The sequence below is a fragment of the Budorcas taxicolor genome, chromosome 19 (assembly GCF_023091745.1).
Source record: "Budorcas taxicolor isolate Tak-1 chromosome 19, Takin1.1, whole genome shotgun sequence".
In the NCBI taxonomy this organism is placed as follows: Eukaryota; Metazoa; Chordata; class Mammalia; order Artiodactyla; family Bovidae; genus Budorcas; species Budorcas taxicolor.
In genome coordinates, this window is record NC_068928.1 from 18,354,876 (window position 1) to 18,373,337 (window position 18,462).

At 52.1% G+C, this 18,462-nt stretch overlaps 1 long non-coding RNA gene across 1 annotated transcript; it reads right to left on the reverse strand.

The window, feature by feature from the left end:
* Nucleotides 1-8,544: 8,544 nt before the first annotated feature.
* LOC128065408 (uncharacterized) lies at nucleotides 8,545-11,121 on the reverse strand. The gene is made up of 4 exons (XR_008201060.1): nucleotides 11,054-11,121; nucleotides 10,576-10,731; nucleotides 9,310-9,555; nucleotides 8,545-8,668 (listed from the first exon to the last, which is right to left on the reverse strand). It is a non-coding gene; the product is annotated as an uncharacterized LOC128065408 (long non-coding RNA).
* Nucleotides 11,122-18,462: the final 7,341 nt, after the last annotated feature.

Sequence of the window (18,462 nt, forward strand, 5' to 3'; positions counted from 1 at the left end):
GTGGAAGAGCTAGTCCAGTTGACTCCCAGTCTGGAAACCACCACCCCCCCCAACGAGGCAGGCAGAGGTGGCCGGTGAGGCCTGGCTTCATGCGGGTTCCAGCACAGCTGCCCCTGACTCGCCAGCCACAGCCACTTCCTCCCACCAGGCTGGGCCAGCAGTTGTGCGGCCTATAAATAGGAGAGTGAGATTCCTCGTGGCCCAGTGAATGGGCCGACATCCTGCCTCCGCCTGACTGAGCCCTGAGTCACAGGCCCCCACTGGAGGCCTGCCCGGGGCGGCCCGGGCCCACCCCACTGCCTCGGCCTCAGAGGAAGCCCTGGGCGGCAGAGAGTCCCTGGGGAGGCCGAGAGAGGCTTAGAGAAATGCGGCTGGCATTTCCTCCCTGTGAGGCCGGCACGCTGGCTGGCTCAGGGGGGTTAGTGTGCTGAGGGTGTGGGTGTGCACGACATGTGTGCCAGGGAGGGTGCCGGGAGGCCTCCATGTCCCCTTCCACGAGGGTCACGGGAAGGGGGTTTCCCAGAGAGCCTCGTCTGTGCTCACTGCCCCCTTGTTCTGGCTTTGCTCATCTCAGAGCCGAAACCAAATCCACACAGAGATAGACACCCACCCACACGAGCACCAGAAATCGCTGGGAAGGCTGGAAAACGGGCCTGGGTAGGGGTAAGAAACAAAACAGCCCCAGAGGGCCAAGTGGCCAGACTGGGAGCAGGAATGAAGGGCAGGAGGCGGCAGGGGGGCTCTGTGTCGCTCTGCCCAAGAGTCAGAAGGAGGTTCTGATCGGCTGCCCAGGTCCGTCCTGTGGCCAGGGCAGGAACGTGGTCCTGCTTCCTTGTCTATTACTCTCTCCTCCCCTAGAGCCACTAGATCGCACGCTCTGTGAGGACAAGGGCCAGGCCAGGGCTTGCTCACTGCTGTGTGCCCGCCGTATACTTGTTAGATGAGCACTGTTCACCTGCTCACATTCATCACACACTCCCCTGCAGACTTGCACACACATTCACACACTCACCCGCACACTTTGACTCTTGCTCCCTGCTCAGGCCTCCTCGATGATTTGAGAATGTGAGCAGCCCCTCCTCTACTGTCACCTCCAGATCTCTCTCCCACCAGGGTGCCATGGGGGCGAGAAATTCCGGGGAATTGTACCCTCTGCAGTTTTGACCCATGAGTTCTTCCTAGGAAGAGTGACAATCTCCTGATTCATACAAGGCATCCAGTGATTTCTTCGTCCAGAGGGATCAGGGTGGAAAAACCTGCTCCCACCCCCATCTGAAAATCCTTGCTGGCTCCCTGTTGCCCCCAAGATGATGCCCCATCTCCATTGCATGGTTTTCCAGAGGTCACAGGGAACCCCTGTCCTCCAAACACTCCATGCTTGCATCCCTCTGTGCTGTGCCTGGTCTGATCCTGTCACCCAGAATATTCTCAGCTCCCCCCATACCGTCTGCTATCACTTGCTCAGTTTGCAAACTCCTAGTTGTATTTCAGGACCCACCCAAATATCATTTCTCTGTGAGACCACAAGCCACATGAACAGTTTCTGCCCCTCCCTTCCTCAGTTTGTCCTGAATTCTCCAGAAACACAGAACTATGGGCTTGGTGATGTCTTAGAGACATATAGCAGTTTGCAACCCAGGAGTGGTTGGAAATGTGTGGGGTGTTCTCTGGTTACCACGGTAATGGGGACTGCTGTGGGCATTTAATGGCTGGGGCCTGGGAATGCAAACTAGGGAGAACTGTCTATCCTGAAGGTCAATAGCAGCCCACCAAGAAATACAGAGCAGTCTTTTTGATGGGGAACCCAAGGCCCAGGGAGGGAAAGTGTCTTATCAAAGTCATGCAGCAAATTAGGCAGTAAGATGATCGGCACCAACTTCCTGGGGGGAGCATTCCTGGGCAGTGGGCCTGAGAATGGGCCTCTGACCCTGCAGGTCCTCAGGTCCTGGCCTGGCCACACTACCACCACCAGGGATGTTGTAGGAAGTACGTGTGGGAATAACCCCCAGCTCCCACCAGCTCCTGGCTTCCCAGGTGGCTCAGTGGTGAAGAATCCACTTGCCAAAGCAGGAGACAAAAGAGAGGTGGGTTGGATCCCTGGGTTGGGAAGATCCCCTGGAGCAGGAAATGGCAACCCACTCCAGTATTCTTGCCTGGGAAATCCCACAGACAGAGGAGCCTGGCGGGTCGCAGTTCGTAGAGTCGCAGAGTCAGACACTGAGCGACTGGGCAGGCACATATGCCCTCTCCTGCCTGTGCTCGAGGCCAGATGGCCTGACGTAGCCCAGGATGTGCCTGGAATATGAAACTGGTGTCCCCTGGGGAGGACAGAGGTGGGTTGTGGGCAGGGACCAGGGTCTTGCAATTATAGTGTCCCAACTCCATGAGCTCATCTAAACACCAAGAAAGCCACCCTTTAAGTCTGAACCTGGGCACGAGTGATTGCAACATTCCAGGGCTCAGCCTGGCCAAGGGAGGTGGGCAGGGAGAGGTGGGACCTGGTGTCCCCTTAGTCAGTTCCCAGCCCTGCTCTGAGAAGCCATGCCCATCTTTCCCCTGGCCTCCCACCCTCAGCCCTGGCCACCACTGGCCTCTCGCATAGGCGGGAGGTACTTTTTAAAAACTGAAAACTATACACAAAACCGGAGACAATAAAAATATAACAACCCCCCTTATCTCTATCACTCAGCTGTGACAATCGTCAACCAGTGGCTCACCTTGCCTCATCCAGACCCACCTCCCCATCCACATCTCTCTTCCTGTATGACTTTGAAGCAGATCCCAGGCATGACATCCATTCAGCCATAAATATGTCAGTGTGTGTCTCTGAAAGGACCCTTCCTTACAAATAAACCTAATCATAGCACCAGGATCATGCCCCCAAAATTAACAATTCCTGATATTGTTAGGGGTTCCCTGGTGGCTCAGAATGTAAAGAATCTGCCTACAATGTGAGAGAACCAGGTTCAGTCTCCGTGTCAGGAAGATCCCCTGGAGAAGGGAATGGCAACTCACTCGAGTATCCTTGCCTGGAGAATTCCATGGACGGAATTTCCATGGCAGGCTACAGTCCATGGGGTCACAAACAGTTGAACATGACTGAACGACTAGCACTTCCTAATGTCAAAGAGCCAATGTTCACATTTCCAGTTGTGACATAATTATCTTGTTACAGTTTATTTACATTTCAATCCAAATAAGGGATAATTACTCAGTATGTCTTTTGAGTTTCTTTGGGCCTAGTGTTTTGTTTCATTTGTTGGAAGAAGCTAGTTGTTTATCATGTTGCATTTCACTCCATCTGGACTTTGCCGATTGCTGCCCTGTGGTGTAGTTGGACGTGTTCTTCTGTCCTTTGTCCTACCGGTTATTAGAAGGAGATCTGATTCGTTTGTTTTGCTTTTTGGCAAAACTGTGTTGAAATTGGCAAGGTGGTGTTGAGATCTTTTATCAGGAGGTCCATGGTATCTGATTTTCTTTTAACATGCTAGCTGCCATTCAGACAGTTTGTTGGGGGCTGCCAAATGGTATCGTATTTCATTCCTTCTGCTTTCATCAGCTGAAATCTGTCTATAGAAGAAATTCTTTTCTCTTAATTAGTTACATAGCGATTGCTTGAAAGGGACTTTTAAAGTTTATCCACTCCCTCAGACTCTGGGCTAAGTGTTCAGAGAGGGCAAGTCCCTGCTGAAAGGACACACAGCAACCTGGGAGCGGGTCTAGAACTCATACCCAGGTCTGTTGCAGCATGTGCTGCACTGATCTGCAGGCAGGGTGGTACAGCAGAGAGAGTTTGGGTCTGAGAACTGGTGCCCTGGTCTTGAACCTAGGACCTGCCGTTTATAAGCTGTGGGACCTTGGGCAGACCATTCAGCCCTGATGCCCTCATGAAGACAGTCCTACCTCCTTCATGCAGCCCACGGTTCACCAACCTTTCAGCCACTGTTTAAGAGGGAACTTGAAACAGGGCAGCCTGACATCACCACGTGGAGCACACTCACAAGCCATCACTCAAGTCCACAGTGTATCACTGTAATTTTTCCTGGCTACTTCAGGGCCTGCCTAAGGTCCCTGCTTTCTTCCCAAGGGAAGGTGCTCAACAAGGGAGTTGCTCAGACCACTTGGGCCTCTCGCATCAAGGTTGTGAGCTTAGGACTGGCCACATAACTGTGGGACCATGTGTTCAAAAGTATCTAGAATTTCACAATAGCAACAGCAAAGCATCAAACCGAGCATAGGCGGGCCCTTCTGAACACAGGCCCTGGGTCATGGGCCCAAGAAACGGGCCCAGGGAGAGCTCTGTCCCAGAGGCCTGGGGATACATCTCATCCAGTTCAACAAAATGTGACCAAACACAAGCCTCAGTCCAACTAGCTTCAGTTAAAAGGAGGTGTTTACAATAAATGATATTTAACAATTGTAGTCACATAAACGCTATTTCAAGGCTTTTAGTCTTTTGAGTCGACCTGTGGAGAAAGCAGTAAAGACTTGATTGTGGAGCAGAAGAGGATGTGAATGTCAATAACAGGAACAATGTAAAAAACTTTACCAAGGTGGGGTACGAACCGGCAGAGATGGTGGGGCATTGTTGCCCAAGGTCCCACTGCTTATAAACAGCAGCTCCTAGATTCAAGTCCAGATCACCAGTTCTCAGACCCAAACCCCCTCTGCTCCACCACCCTGCCTCCAGACCAGCACCACATGTGACACAACAGACCTGGGTATGAGTTTTAGACCTGCTCCCAGTTTGCTGTGTGTCCTTTCAATAGGGACCTTCTTTGAAGATAGCTAAACATAGTCCCAATTTAGCTTAAAACCAAAAAACACTCTTTAATTTCATTATCTGGCCTGTAGAATACCAGAAAATTATCCAAATGCCTAAAATAACCTAATTGTACCAAAATTGTCGACGTACATCCCCATTAGAATAGAAGCTCCCTATTCTATTAGAATAGAAGGCAAGCAAAGCGTGTTCACTTTGCATCTCTCCCTGGTTCCCATGGCACACGAGACCCCGACCAGGGATCAAACCCATGCCCGCTGCAGTGGAATCGTGGAGTCCTAACCACCGGATCTCCAGGGAGTTCCCTCTGCCATTTTATGTAGGTAAAATAAAAAGATGAAGCTTTTCTTCCTTGTGACTCTTATGATCTACTTTTTAAAATAAACTGAAGTACAGGTGATTTACAATATTGTGTTAAGGATCTCCTCTCGTGTGCTCAGTCGTGTCCAGCTCTTTGCAACCATGTGGACTGTAGCCCACCAGGCTCCCCTGTCCATGGGATTTCTTAGGCAAGAATACTGGAGTGGCACCCTCTGTGCTGGCCCACACTCCGTGTGCGCAGTATTTCTCTCTGAATAAATCCCCTCCTTACCTATCAAAACAAACAAAAATACTGGAGTGGATGGCTATCTCCTACTCCACGGGGCTTTTCTGACCCAGGGATTGAATCCAGGTCTCTTGTGTCTCCTGCATTGACACGTGGATTCTTCACCACTGTGCCACCTGGGAAACCCATCTCCTAACAACTTTCAAATAGACCATACAGTGGTGTTAGCTCTAGCCATCATGTTCTATAGTACATCCTTGGATATTTGTTTTATAACTGAGGTTGTACTTTTAACTGACTGCCTCGTTTCCCCCTCCCCACAGCACCCAACCCTTGCACAGATGACGAATCTTTTTTCTATGCATTTGGCCTTTTGTTTGTTGTTTTAGGCTGTGCACACACATTTATATGTGATATCATACAGTGCTTGTCTGACCAATTTTACCTGGCATATTGCCCTCAGGGTCTACTCATGTTGTCACAAATGGCAATATTTCCTTCTTTTTATGACTAATATTCCATTGCATGCATATATACAATTGTGTGTGGGCATACCAGTGTCTTTATCCATTCATCTGTCAATGAACTTAGTTTGTTGGCATGTCTTGGCTGTTGTAAATAATGCTGCTATGAGCATAGGGGTAGATATCTCTTCGACATAGTGTTTTCATTTGCTTTAGATAGATTTCCAGAAGTGGAATTGCTGGGTCATATGGAAGTTCTACATATGGTAGTTCTATCTTTTAATTTTTTGAGGTTTCCATGCTGTTTTCCATAGTGGTTACACCAATTTACATTCCCACTGACAGTGCACAAGGGTTCCCCCTTCTCCACTTGTCCGTCTTTTGAGGATTGTCATGGTAACAGGTGTGAGGTGATAACTCACTTTTTTTTTTTTTCATTTCCCTCATGATTAGTAATGTTGAGCATGTTCATGTACCTGTTGGCCACTTCTTTTAAAAGTGTTTATTAAGGTCTTGTGTTAATTATAGCCTCATCATCATGATTACTACTTTGCTGTGGACTTGTAGTTCTTGATATATTTTGAGTATTAACCCCTTTCAGTATATGGTTTGCAAATACTTTTTCCCATTTCATAGTCCCACTTGGTTTTATTCTGATGCTTGTATTTCAGGTGTCATATCTAAAAAAATCACTGCCAAGACCCATGTCACGGAGCTTTGTCCCTATGTTTTCTTCTTAGAGTTTTATGGTTTCCAGTTTGGCATTTAAGTGTTTGATTCACTTTAAGTTAATTTTTGTGAAAGCTGTGATCCACAATGGACGTTTCTAATAGAGATTTTGGAAACTGAATATATGAGCAGATGAAGGGATGAGTGAGGCCCTAGGAAGGACTCCTGCAGAACACCCCAGTGGGTTCAGATGTCAGCCAAGGACAGAGGGCAAAATGTGAAGCCAGGGCTGGGGGCCAGGGGGCAGCAGGCCAACTCCATTTGTTCACTCAGTAGGTGTCTATTAATCACCTACCTTGTGCAGACATGTGCAGACACCAGGCACCTGGGGTACTCAGCAGCAAACACGAATCCCCGCCCTTGGGGAGCGCATATCCAGGGTTAGTATAATATATGGAGAGCAGCAGTGCCCCTGGGGGAGCCTGGCCTGTGTCCCCAAGGCTGCATCTTCCTAGGAATGTGTTTATAATAATAGTATTAATTGCAGTAACGGCAGTGATCATCTATAAAGAACCTATAGTATTAGTCAAGAGCATTTCAGTTTTTTAAGAAATTTTTGGCTGTGATGGGTCTCTAATGAGGTGCAGGAGCTCTTTGCTTGGGCTCAGGCTTTTTCTAGTCACAGGCTTTCCCTGTTGCATCAAACGAGCTTCTTGTTACAGTGGGTTCTTCTATTGAGAAGCATGGGCTCTAGAGGCTGGGCTTAGTTGCCCCGTGGCATGTGGGATCTTTCTGGACCACCCCTGGCATGTGGGGTCTTTCCGGACCAGGGATCGAACCCATGTCCCCTAAGTTGGCAGGTGGATTCTTCACCACTGGCCGACAAGGTAAGACCCAAGACCATTTCAGTTTTAAGTAACAGAAATGCAACTTGAACTGGCTTAGGCAACTGAAATGGAAAAATTTTGCATACGTTTAAATTTGTAAAAATACTAGGGGTTCCCTAGCTGCTGGCATGGTAGATCTGGGAGCTCCAAGGCCATCACCAGAGTCTGCGTCCTGCTCCATCTCTTGGCTTTGGTATCTTCTGATGTCACTGCGCTGACGTTCATTCTCACATGTCCAAATAGTAAAAAATGGCCTCAGGTAGCTCCAGGCTGAAAGCAAAGAGCAAACACGTCTTTCCTTGTTCCAGAAACTTCAGGGAACTATGGCAGGGACTGGTCTGACTTGGGTCTCATGCCCAGGCCTGATCCAATCTTGTGGTCAATAGATGTGTGGATTGGCCTGGATCTGGCAGTAGAGGTGGGACAGCCCTATTTACCCAGTAGGGACAGAAGGAAGGAGGGGTGCTTCTCAAAAGAAAGCAGGACTGCTGTTGGACAGGTAGCCTCCACGATGCCCTCCCCCTACTCTGCTTTAGGCACACACCTAGTGTCCATTAGGCATCTCCACAGTTCCAGGTGGTGAGCCCATTCTTATCCCCACTGTACAGATGGGGAAGGCAGCTCAGACAGGCTGAGTACCTTGCCAGCATCACATACCCAGCAAGTGGTGGATAAGGAGCGTGGGCTCTTTCGTACTGGACAGAGGTTAGTGGGGGACGCCACAGTCTCTGACCTACGGCATGGAATCAGGATTTGACTGATCAGACCCAGTGAATGGAAGGGGAGAGATGATGGGGACACCTTTATCGCTGGTATCTCCGATGGTGAATTTGGCACCATCTGTATTCCCTCTTCAGTTGTCTATCTTGTCCTCTTGGTCAGCATTCACTGAGGCTGTGTAGTGCAGACCCAGGAGTCAGACTGCCAAGTTCCCTAGAGAGTGGGCTCTCTGGCAAGGGATTAAGGGCTGATACATCAACTTGGAAGTGGAATTCCAGGGCAGCTAGAGGCAGGGATAAGAGAAAGGAGGTCGGGAAGAACAGGAAGCAAAGCAAGGTGACGTGTAACCACTGTACAACAAACCCATCTGGAAAATGTGACTCAAGTGGTCCAAGGGATGGAGGATGAAGGAATTTATCCTCCTGTCTCATCTGCTGTTTCCAAACTCAGTCCAGCTGCTTGGAAATCAACACCCGAGAAGCAGCTGTTGACTGACAGAAAGTTCCTTTTAATCAGAATGCCGGCAATCTGGGGAGACGGTGCACTCAGGTGTTCTGCCAAAACCACTTCTGAAGAGTCTGCGTGGCCGTGGACGTTTCTAAGGGGAAAAAGGGAAGTCAGCTCAGTTAATCACGGATGGAGGGCGTCAGAGCTGTCATGATCCCTAGCTGTGTGCAGGCTTGTCGACTTCTTGTGATCTTTCTTGTTAGATGCTATCTTGTTCCCACCATTTGTTCGTGAAATTACTGAAGGGGAAGCTGGGGAAGAGATCTGGTCACCTGGTAATTACTTATTCATTTCTACTTCTTTGATCTGTGGGAAGAACCAGCAGGTTAGGCAAGGTATTGTGTCACCACAAGATCTGAAAGGTGTGCTAGGTTACTGACGACAGGGCCTCCTGAGCTCTCTCCTGCCGAAGGTGCTTAAGCTACGGCTCGAAGTTCGTCCCGAAAACTAACTCCCTCCGCGTGTATGGCTTGAGGTCTTCAGCCTCTTTGGCCATTCAGGATCCTACCCCCTTACCCTGGCGTGCGGTCTGGGAGGGGTCAGCTTCAGCTGTGGGACAAGAAGCCAGGAACCTGGTGGACAGAGGAGCTGCAGAGGTGCCCAGTGTGCAACACACCCACATCCCAGTAAAGTGGGGCTAACAGCACCTCCCGAGGGTTGCTGAGAAGACTTGGGATAACCCATGTAAAGCACTTGCTAGCGTCTGGCTCCCAGGAGGTGAGCTAGACTGACCATTAGTTGGTTTTGCCTCGAGGTTCTTGGGCAGAGCTTTACTGAAGAGTGCGGTGGTTGAGCTGTATCAGCCAGGACTCTCTTCTGTGGTAAGCTGGCTCTAACGAAGGGAAGGCTGTATTGAACCACAAAACTGCAGGGCCCAGAGGTGCATCTGGCTTCAGCACAGTTGGACCAGGGGTGAAACGACCCAGGTTGATCCATAATCTGAGCATCGAGGAAATGCTCTCCTCAACCTCCAGGGACCTGAACCAAGAGAAGACTGAATAAATCTCTAGGACAAAGGCAGGTCAGTGGTTGTTTGGGGTCAGGAGAACTCACCATAAAGGGGAATGAGGAACTTGAAATGTTCTACAACTCGATTGCAGTAGTAGTTACAAGGGTATACACATTTGAAAAAAATGTATGAATTGGACATTTAAAATGGTTGCATGTAAAGTATACAAGGAGCTCCAACCAGTCCATTCTGAAGATCAACCCTGGGATTTCTTTGGAAGGAATGATGCTAAAGCTGAAGCTCCAGTACTCTGGACACCTCATGCAAAGAATTGACTCATTGGAAAAGACTCTGATGCTGGGAGAGACTGGGGGCAGGAGGAGAAGGGGACGACCCAGGATGAGATGGCTGGATGGCATCACTGACTCGATGGACGTGAGTCTGAGTGAACTCCAGGAGTTGGTGATGGACAGGGAGGCCTGGCGTGCTGCGATTCATGGGGTTGCAAAGAGTCGGACACAACTGAGCAACTGAACTGAAAGTATACCTTAAAGTTGATTTTTTTTTAATGAGACCAAAGAAAAATATAGTTTTCTTAGGACCCTTTCTATGACAGAAACACAACTCAGGATAGTTTTAGAAAAAATGAAACGCATTCATTGGCTCATATAATCAGAGTAGCCCAGAGATGTGGTCAGTTTCAGGCATGGCTGGGTCCAGGGGCTTAGTGATACCTGGACAGCATACTTTTTCCACCTCCTGGCTCTTTCCTTTTTGTTGGCTTCGTCCTCAAGTGGAGAACAAGAGTGGTCACCAGAAGTTCCATCAACCCGGCAACTCCCATGAAAAGTGAATGCCTCTTTCCCCATGGCTGCTGCAGAAATCCTAAGGGGGGCATCTCGGTGTCCAGCTGGGACACATGCCAGCCTCTAAAGCCAGGGGATGGGGCTGGCCCCATGCAAACCTCAGGGGTGGGGAGGAGTAACCCCAGAGGAAAACATGAAAGGGCAGAGGGCCTTGGGTCAGGAAAACCGACAGATGGCCCTCACCTCTCTCCATGTATCCAGAAGGCAGGGTTATCACCCATTCCCACTTCCAGACACGTCCACTCAACAGGTGCCAGGCCATCAGGGACAGGCCCCAGACTCATTCAAGACCGAAGGCTGCTTTTCTGCGATCTCATAGGCTCTGTGTGTTAGCTAAATCTAAGAGTCAAAACAGAAAGTGAGCAGTAATCTCTTCCCCACCAGCCAAGGCAAACAGAGGGCTATTCCTGACTGTGCTGGGCCGTCCATCTGCACCCCAAGGAGGCTGGCGGGGAGGGAGGAGCTCTGGCCCAGAGGGAGGCCCTGGAGCTGACGGCATCTGGACTTGTAGGATGAACCCCAGTGAGGGGGAGGTTGCCTCCCTGGGCCTCGAGCGCCAGACGAGAGGCGCAAGGGGGCCAGCTTCTCGGTCCAGAACCACCATCCTGACAGGGTCTGGCCAGGGCAGGAGGGCCAGCAAGGAGATTGCAGGAAAGGTCACCTTTGTAGAGACCACAGACAGAAGACATTCTGCAGTGCCTGAAGACCTGCACTCGCTTCCCGAGCAGCACAGCACAGCTGGCATGAAACGGACACGCGCTCCACGCGGACACCTCCCCAGGCTCCCCAGTGAAGTATCTGGGGAGGGGAGAAGGAACCACAACGTGTGTGTTCAGAATATGCCTAGAGAGTAGTCCTCCAGCGTTCCATTATGGCTGTTATAAACGAACACAGCAGGACTTCCCTGGTAGTCAAGTGGCTGTGACTCTGCGTTCCCAATGTAGGGAGCCCAGGTTTGATCCCTTGTCAGGGATACAATGCAGCCAAAAAAATTAACATTAAAAAACAAACAAACGCAGCAACAGGCTCAGAGGGGAGGCAGCTTTACCCAAGTGAAAGTCACTCAGTCGTGTCTGACTGTTTGTTTGCAACCCCATGGACTATATACAGTCCATGGAATTCTCCAGGCCAGAACTCTGGAGTGGGTAGTTGTTCCCTTCTCCAGGGGATCTTCCCAACCCAGGGATCGCACCCAGGTCTCCTGCAATGCAGGCGGATTCTTTACTAACTGAGCCACTAGGGAAGCGCAAGAAGACTGGAGTGGGTAGCCTATCCCTTCTCCAGGGGATCTTCCCGACACAAGAATTGAACCGGGGTCTCCTGCACTGCAGGCGGATTCTTTACCAACTGAGCTACTAGGGAAACTAGCTTTACCCTCAGCCTCAGGCTAAATGATTGCCCCTAATATAAACACCCACCAACTCCAGGATCTCAAAGTTCTGTCTTTAGTGTGGCTGCTCAAGGCTTCCAGTTGAGCTGAGGTTACTTCTGATCCAAGTAAGCAAGGTTGCTTAGGGCCACCCCCACACACACCCAGATCCCTAAGAAATATGGGCAAGAGAAGACCAAGCTGAGGGGGCCCCCTCCCCATCTCCCACCATGGTGCTGGATGAGCCAGACCGCGTAACCATGCTGTCTTCTGGGAAGCAGGTTAAATGGATGTCATTGCCGCCAAGAGCGTGTACTTGGCAGCACAGAGCTGGTGGGGAGCAGGGCAGGAGCCAGACGGAGGAGAGAGCCCAGGCCCAGCAAGGGAAGGCGTGGACCCAGCCCGGAGCAGCTGGACCTGGGGGCTGGTGGTAGAGAGCGTGCTTAGACTCCAGGTCCAATCTCCGCTGTTATGTCCAGGCCCTCCGGTCCTGCAGACCAGCCCAGGAACAGAGACACTTCCTGGAGCCAACCCTGCGCCTGCCCGCTACTTCCCTGCACTGGCAGCTTGCCCAGGCAGCTCTCAGGCCAGGCTCTGGGAGTCCAGCTCTGCAGGAACAAGGGAGGGGCAGGGAGGCGCCCCCAGCAGGCGTCCTGACCCCGAGAGCCGCCAGCTCAGAGCAGGGCCCCGATGAGCAAACCCCACACAGGCTCTGTGTCAGCCTGCCGGCAAGGAGCAGGGACCAATGGGCCTCCACCACCCCCCAGCTGTGAGACCTGGGCCACGCCTTTTGCGAGGTTTGCAAACAGGGTTAAACCCTGCCCTGCTCAGAACTGGGATCCTCGGCAGCATACAGGCTGATGGGGGCAGACTGTGGATCTAAGCTGGCCACATACACACTCGGCATTTGGGGCATTAGGGGCCACCACCCAGCCTCCCCGGGGGGCAGACACCTTCTCAGTGAGACAGTGGCGTTTACCCACCCACCTCAGGAGGCTGTGATGACCACATCTGGTTCTAACGACATATGCTTACTATAAATAGCAATTCTAGAAAGAGCACTGGCCTTGGGGTCAGAAACTGCATGTCTATACCCCAGCTTGGCCGCATCCTGGCTGTGTGTCCTCTGGGGAGTCTCCTGAACCTCAGTCCTCCATCTGTAAAGTGAGGATCAAAAGTGACAGTGAGCAGCAAAGAACATCCTGGAAGTGCAAGGCTGTCAGCGGCAAACGGCCCCATCTCCTCTGTCAGGTCCTGAAGGAAGGGCTGGAGGAAATCACTGACTTGTGAGTGTGGAGCTGGCTAGTAGCTCTCTGGCCAATTAACAGAATCACCTGAGGAACAGAAGGAAACCAAAGATACCAGGGCCTGGGTCCCTCCCAACACCCAGCAATTCAGATCCAACTGGTCTTGGCGTGGGAGGTGGTGCTGACATTTTTTAAACGCTAAGTGATTCTTCTGTGTGACCAGCGTCAGGAAGTGGTGCACCAGCTTTACTTAGAACTCAACTGGGACACAGCCCACATTTTTGTTCGTTGTTGTTGTTAGGCTTGCAGGATCTTAATTCCGTAACCAGGGATCAAACCTGTGCCCCCTAAGAGGAAGCACAGAGTCCTAACCACTGGACGGGCCACGAAAAGTCCCAGAGCCTAAGGTTCCAGCACCCTCCCCAGTCTCTGTATAAGAGAGGGAAACGCAGTGCTGCCCCAGTACCCTCCAACAAACTTCCTGGCTGGAGGCGAACTTCAGTCCCTGGCCCACTTGGCAGAAAGAAAATCAGAGACTTTCTGCCTCCTGATGGGCCCAAGGCCATCACGCAGATGAGTTACAAGCCCGCCCCCTTTCAGAAGCCCCACCCCTGCGAACTGAGTGAAGGGTGTACAGGTGGCACTAGTGGTAAAGAACCCACCTGCCAACGCAGGAGACCTAAGAGATGTGAGTTCAGTGCCCAGGTCAGGAAGATCCCCCTGGAGGAAGGCATGGCAACCTGCTCCAGTATTCTTGCCCGGAGAATCCCACAGAGGAGCTTGGTGGGCTATAGTCCATAAGGTCACAAAGAGTCGGAGTCACTACTGAAGCAACTTTGCACGCACGCATGTATATGCAAAGAGAAAAAAAACCCTGGAAGAATCTATTAGATGACATGATCTCTAGGTATGGGCACCTATAAGCCTCTTTCATCCTTCTGCATTTTTAAAATGCTCTGCACTTGGAAAGCAGTTCTTATATGATTGAGGGAAAACCAGTAATGTTTTGTTTTATTATGTAGTCTTTTTTAAAAGTGGACTTTTTTTTCCCCAGATGTTTTGGGATAAAGAATGAAGAAAACACTCTGGAACAGGAGGTTTGTGGGGACAGAAGGGAGGGACAGCTGAGTGGACGTTAGCAAATGCTTAGCTATGAGGAGGATGGGATGTGTCCCGTGGCCCTGTGTCCACCTACGATGAGAGAATCACATTTCATGAGAGCCCTGGCCCACCTCGCACCAAGAAGTAATAAACATCACCCCCAACCCGTGCCACCCCCCACGTCAACCTTTACCTTGGAGCCGTCCCTTCCCCTGGACAGAAAAATGTTGAAGCTCCTTAAAGACTGTCTCTGGGGCTGGGATGGAGACACAGCTGGGATCACAGGAGCCCGAGGAGAAGTGGGCGGCTGGGGCTGGCCAGGAGGAAGGGAGGATCCTGGCGGCCAAAGTCCCACACACAGCCGTCTTCTCAGGTGACAGAAACGTGCGAGTCGGCACCTGGGGAGGGAGCCTGAGCAACACCTTAAGGATGAAGGTCCTCGGCTGACCTAGGAGGCCAGTGAGACCCTGGCGGGGGCTGCCCCCGGGAGCAGGCTCAGCCCTGCCTACTGCCCGGCAACCTCCCAGTCCGTCCATCCGTGGGCTGGCCACCTGCCCAGCCTCAGCCAGAGCGGACGATTGTGCGGCTGTGGCGTTTAGTGATATCTTTGTTGAATGGCGTTCTTGTGTTCAGGAAGACGTGTCACCAACTTGTATTTCTGCTTGACCATCCCCCAGGAACCCTAGTTCTACCCAGAGCATCCAAAATAACTGGTTGAGGCACCTCCTGGGCAAGGTGGAGACCACCTGCCCAAGAAAAAGCAACAGCCGTGGGAAGACCTCGGTCCACTGCAGCAGGTTTGCACAAAGGCCGGCTCAGCGGCCTCAGGCTGCACACTGAGCCTCCTCCCAGTTTAAAACACAGTGCCCCTAAATGGGGCTTCCCAGGTGGCTCCGTGGTAAAGAATCTGCCTGCCAATGTGGGAGACGCAGGTTCAATCCCTTGGTCAGGAAGATCCTCTGGGGAAGGAAATGGCAACCCACTCCAGTATTCCTGCCTGAAAAACTCCACGGACAGAGGAACTGGGCAGGCTACAATCCGTGGGGTCATCAAGAGTAGGACATGACCTAGCCCTGGGTACACCTGCCCTTGAAGCCCCCCTTCCTCAGGCTGTAATGTGCAGCTGGGTTCTAGGGACCCCTCGCTGCGCACAAACCAGGGAGACCTTGCATTCTCCTGGGCTCCGATCTGTGCGCGAGTGTCTCGATGCCCAGCCTACCCCATCCTCTGCCAACAAAGAAGTTATAAAAGTACATGCCAATCAATGCACCAACCAACAAAACATTAACTCATCAGCAAATCCCCCTACAGTCTCATTTCAGGATGACGTGGGAGGACACGCCAGCTGAACCCCAGGTAGTTCTCCCCATCCCAGAGGGGCCAGGTGGGCAAGGGCTAGGCTGGGGCCGCCGCCTGATGCACACTGCAAGAACAATAAGGATTTTTAGGGGCATTATGACTGAGTCAGAAAACACAGCTGCCCCTGAAAGTCCCTCATTTTTCTTGCTGTCCTCGAGCACTCTCCAGGTGAGGAAGGAGTCAGCCAGCTGACCCAGGTGAACCAAGGTAGAAACAGTGACCCCTCCCCGACACTGGCCCACCCCTCCCAGCCCACAGGAAGTTCTGTGGCAGGTGGGGTGGCTGCAGGGTCTCCACGGTGGCACAGTTCTCAGCCTGGACAGTGGCTGGCTTCACTGCCCCACGCCCCAGGCGCTCCCAGGAGAGACCAGCCCTTGGTCCACCCAGAGCCAACTTGGAACCCAATGGCTTCTGTCCACAGGGAGCTGTAGGCTAGAGTCCTGGCAGAATCCCAAGTGGACGAGGGGGTCCCAAGACCTAGGCAAAGCCAGAAGACCCAAGGGAAGGGTCACCTGGCCTCTGTCAGAACAGCAGAGGCTCAGCTCCCAGCATTAGGGCCCTAGACTAGGAAGACCCCAGCGGACCACTCCCATAGACCCCAGACCTTTGGCATCCTCAGAATGCCACCAGTCAGCCGGTAACCCATCCCCTGAAGCTAGGCCATCCCACCCAGGGCTGGGCTCAGCTGGCCGCTGGGAGCCTGCCCTACCCAGCCAGGCACTGCACCCACTCCTCAGGGGCCCCCGGTCACCAGCCCCACTGTGGGTGCAGCAGGACACGTGGCCTCTCAGAATAAGGCAGACCCTGCTGTAAAGTACAACATCCCACAGGAAACAGACCAGGCTCCACTACCTGCTTACTTGCTGTGTGATGGCATCTAAGTTGCTTAGATTCTGTGTGCCTTGGCGTACACATGGGTAAACAGAACGAATGGCCTCCTTTGCAGGGTGATGTGAAGACTGAAGGAAGGAGAGCATACAAAGGTTTGGACTGGCTCCCAATATAATGTCTTCCCCTGTCCAAGCAGCTTCCCCCTTGCCTTCAGACCCCAAGAGCTGGGCCAGGCTCCCTGGGAGTCTCTGAGGACTTGGGTGGTGGAGAACTCCTCTCTCTTGGAGGGGCAGGTGGAGATGGGGTGTTGGGGCACAGGCCTTGCGGCTCGTGAACTCAACGCTACACCCTCTTCCCACACGCCAGGGTCCTGCCTCATTCAAAGGGAGAACACCTGTGCCAAATCCCAGCTGCCTCGCAAAGCTACACTACAGCAGCTGTTACTTTACTTTGCTACAACTTCTGGCCCTAACCAAGGTCATCATGCATATACTCCACCAGCAAAAGCCAAACTGTCGGGCTTCCCTGGTGGCTCAGTGAAAAAGAATCCGCCTGCCGATGCAGAGGACACAGGTTCAATCCCTGATCCAGGAAAATTCCCACGTGCTGCAGAGCAACTAGGCCCACGTGCCACAGCCATCGAGCCTGTGCTCTAAAGCCCAGGAACTGCTACTATCGAAGCCTGTGCACCCTAGAGCCCAAGCTCCGTGTCAAGAGAAGCCACCACGATGAGAAACCCGAGCACCACCACTGGAGAGGAGCCCCCGCCTGCTGCAACTAGAGAAAAGCCCGCGAAGCAATGAAGACCCAGCACCACCGAAAATAAATTTTAAACGAAATACATTTTTTTTTTAAAAAAGCCAAACCGTCTCTACACACTAGGATCCAAACCTTCTGAATCCCTCAGCAACACGACCACATCCAAAAAAGCCCTAGCCTTTGGTCTGCACAGCCTTGGTGTGAGGGGGACGGTCTGTATGCTACGGCCCCAGTGCACAAGAACAGACAAGGAGGACAAAGAGGGTCAGCTCACCACTTAGCAACCAAGAACCTCAGGCAAGCTTCTAAACCCTTCTGTGCTCCAAGATCAGGGTAATGAGAGACCGCCCTGGTGGTCTGGTGGCTAAGACTCTGTGCTCCTAATGCAGGGGGCCTGGGTTCGATCCTTGGTCAGGGAACTAGATCCTGCGCACGGCAACAAAAGATCCCACGTGCCGCACCTAAGACTTGGTGCAGCCAAATAAATACTTAAAAAAAAAAAATCAGTGTAACCACCTATTTCATGGGGTTGCTGGAAGGATTAAATGAGTCAGTGCCTATAAAGGCTTCGAGCTGTGCCCAGCGTCAAGATTTCCAGAGTCAGCAATCACTGCCATGCCTGCTTTGTGCTTCAAGGCTCAGCTCACCTTTCCTGACCCCAGCCCCGCCTCCCCCAGTTAGAGCTGCGTCTTCCTTCTCCATGCTCCCCCTGACTCCACACTCATCACAAGGCTTTGCCTATTCCCCCACCCCCGCCCCGCTCAGCACCAACCTGGAACCACCCACATCACAATCCCTTGCGCTTATTAACAATGCTGACTCTGGGGCCCTGGAGCTCAACCAAAGGGCCCTGGAGTTGGTGTGGTTCACAGGGTCACCCAAGTTTGAGAAGCACCGCTCTGGGCTGTCTTACCACCACGGTACAGGCAGTGCCTGGCCCAGGTGCTCAATGACAAGGTGAGGTTGGGGGACGGGGTGCCCTGGAGAGTGGCCAGAGGATCCCCCACACCGTGCTAGTGCCTGACGGGGACCTCCCTGGGCTTGGCTCTGACATCACCAAACACACCAGCCCCCAGTCTGGTTCCCTTCAGCCCTCTGAGTTGAACTCACACTGCTGACTGGGGTTGGGGGCCGCTGCACCCTTCTGCTGGGGGCTGAAAAGTCATCAAGGCTTCTGAGGGAGCTGCTGAGCACAGGCGCTCCACCTGAAAATTGCCAGCAAATCACAAAACCATGATGGAAGGAAAAGAAAAGGCCAACCAGAGGTACCAGCCCTTGTTTGCAGTTTGCTTGAGAAAGTCCCACCCAGACTCAGGAAGGAGGTGGTCGAACAGAGGTGGCAGAATGTCCTGGAAGGAGCTGCTGGACACAGCCAGGGCTAGCAGCAGGGGTGGCTGAATGGGG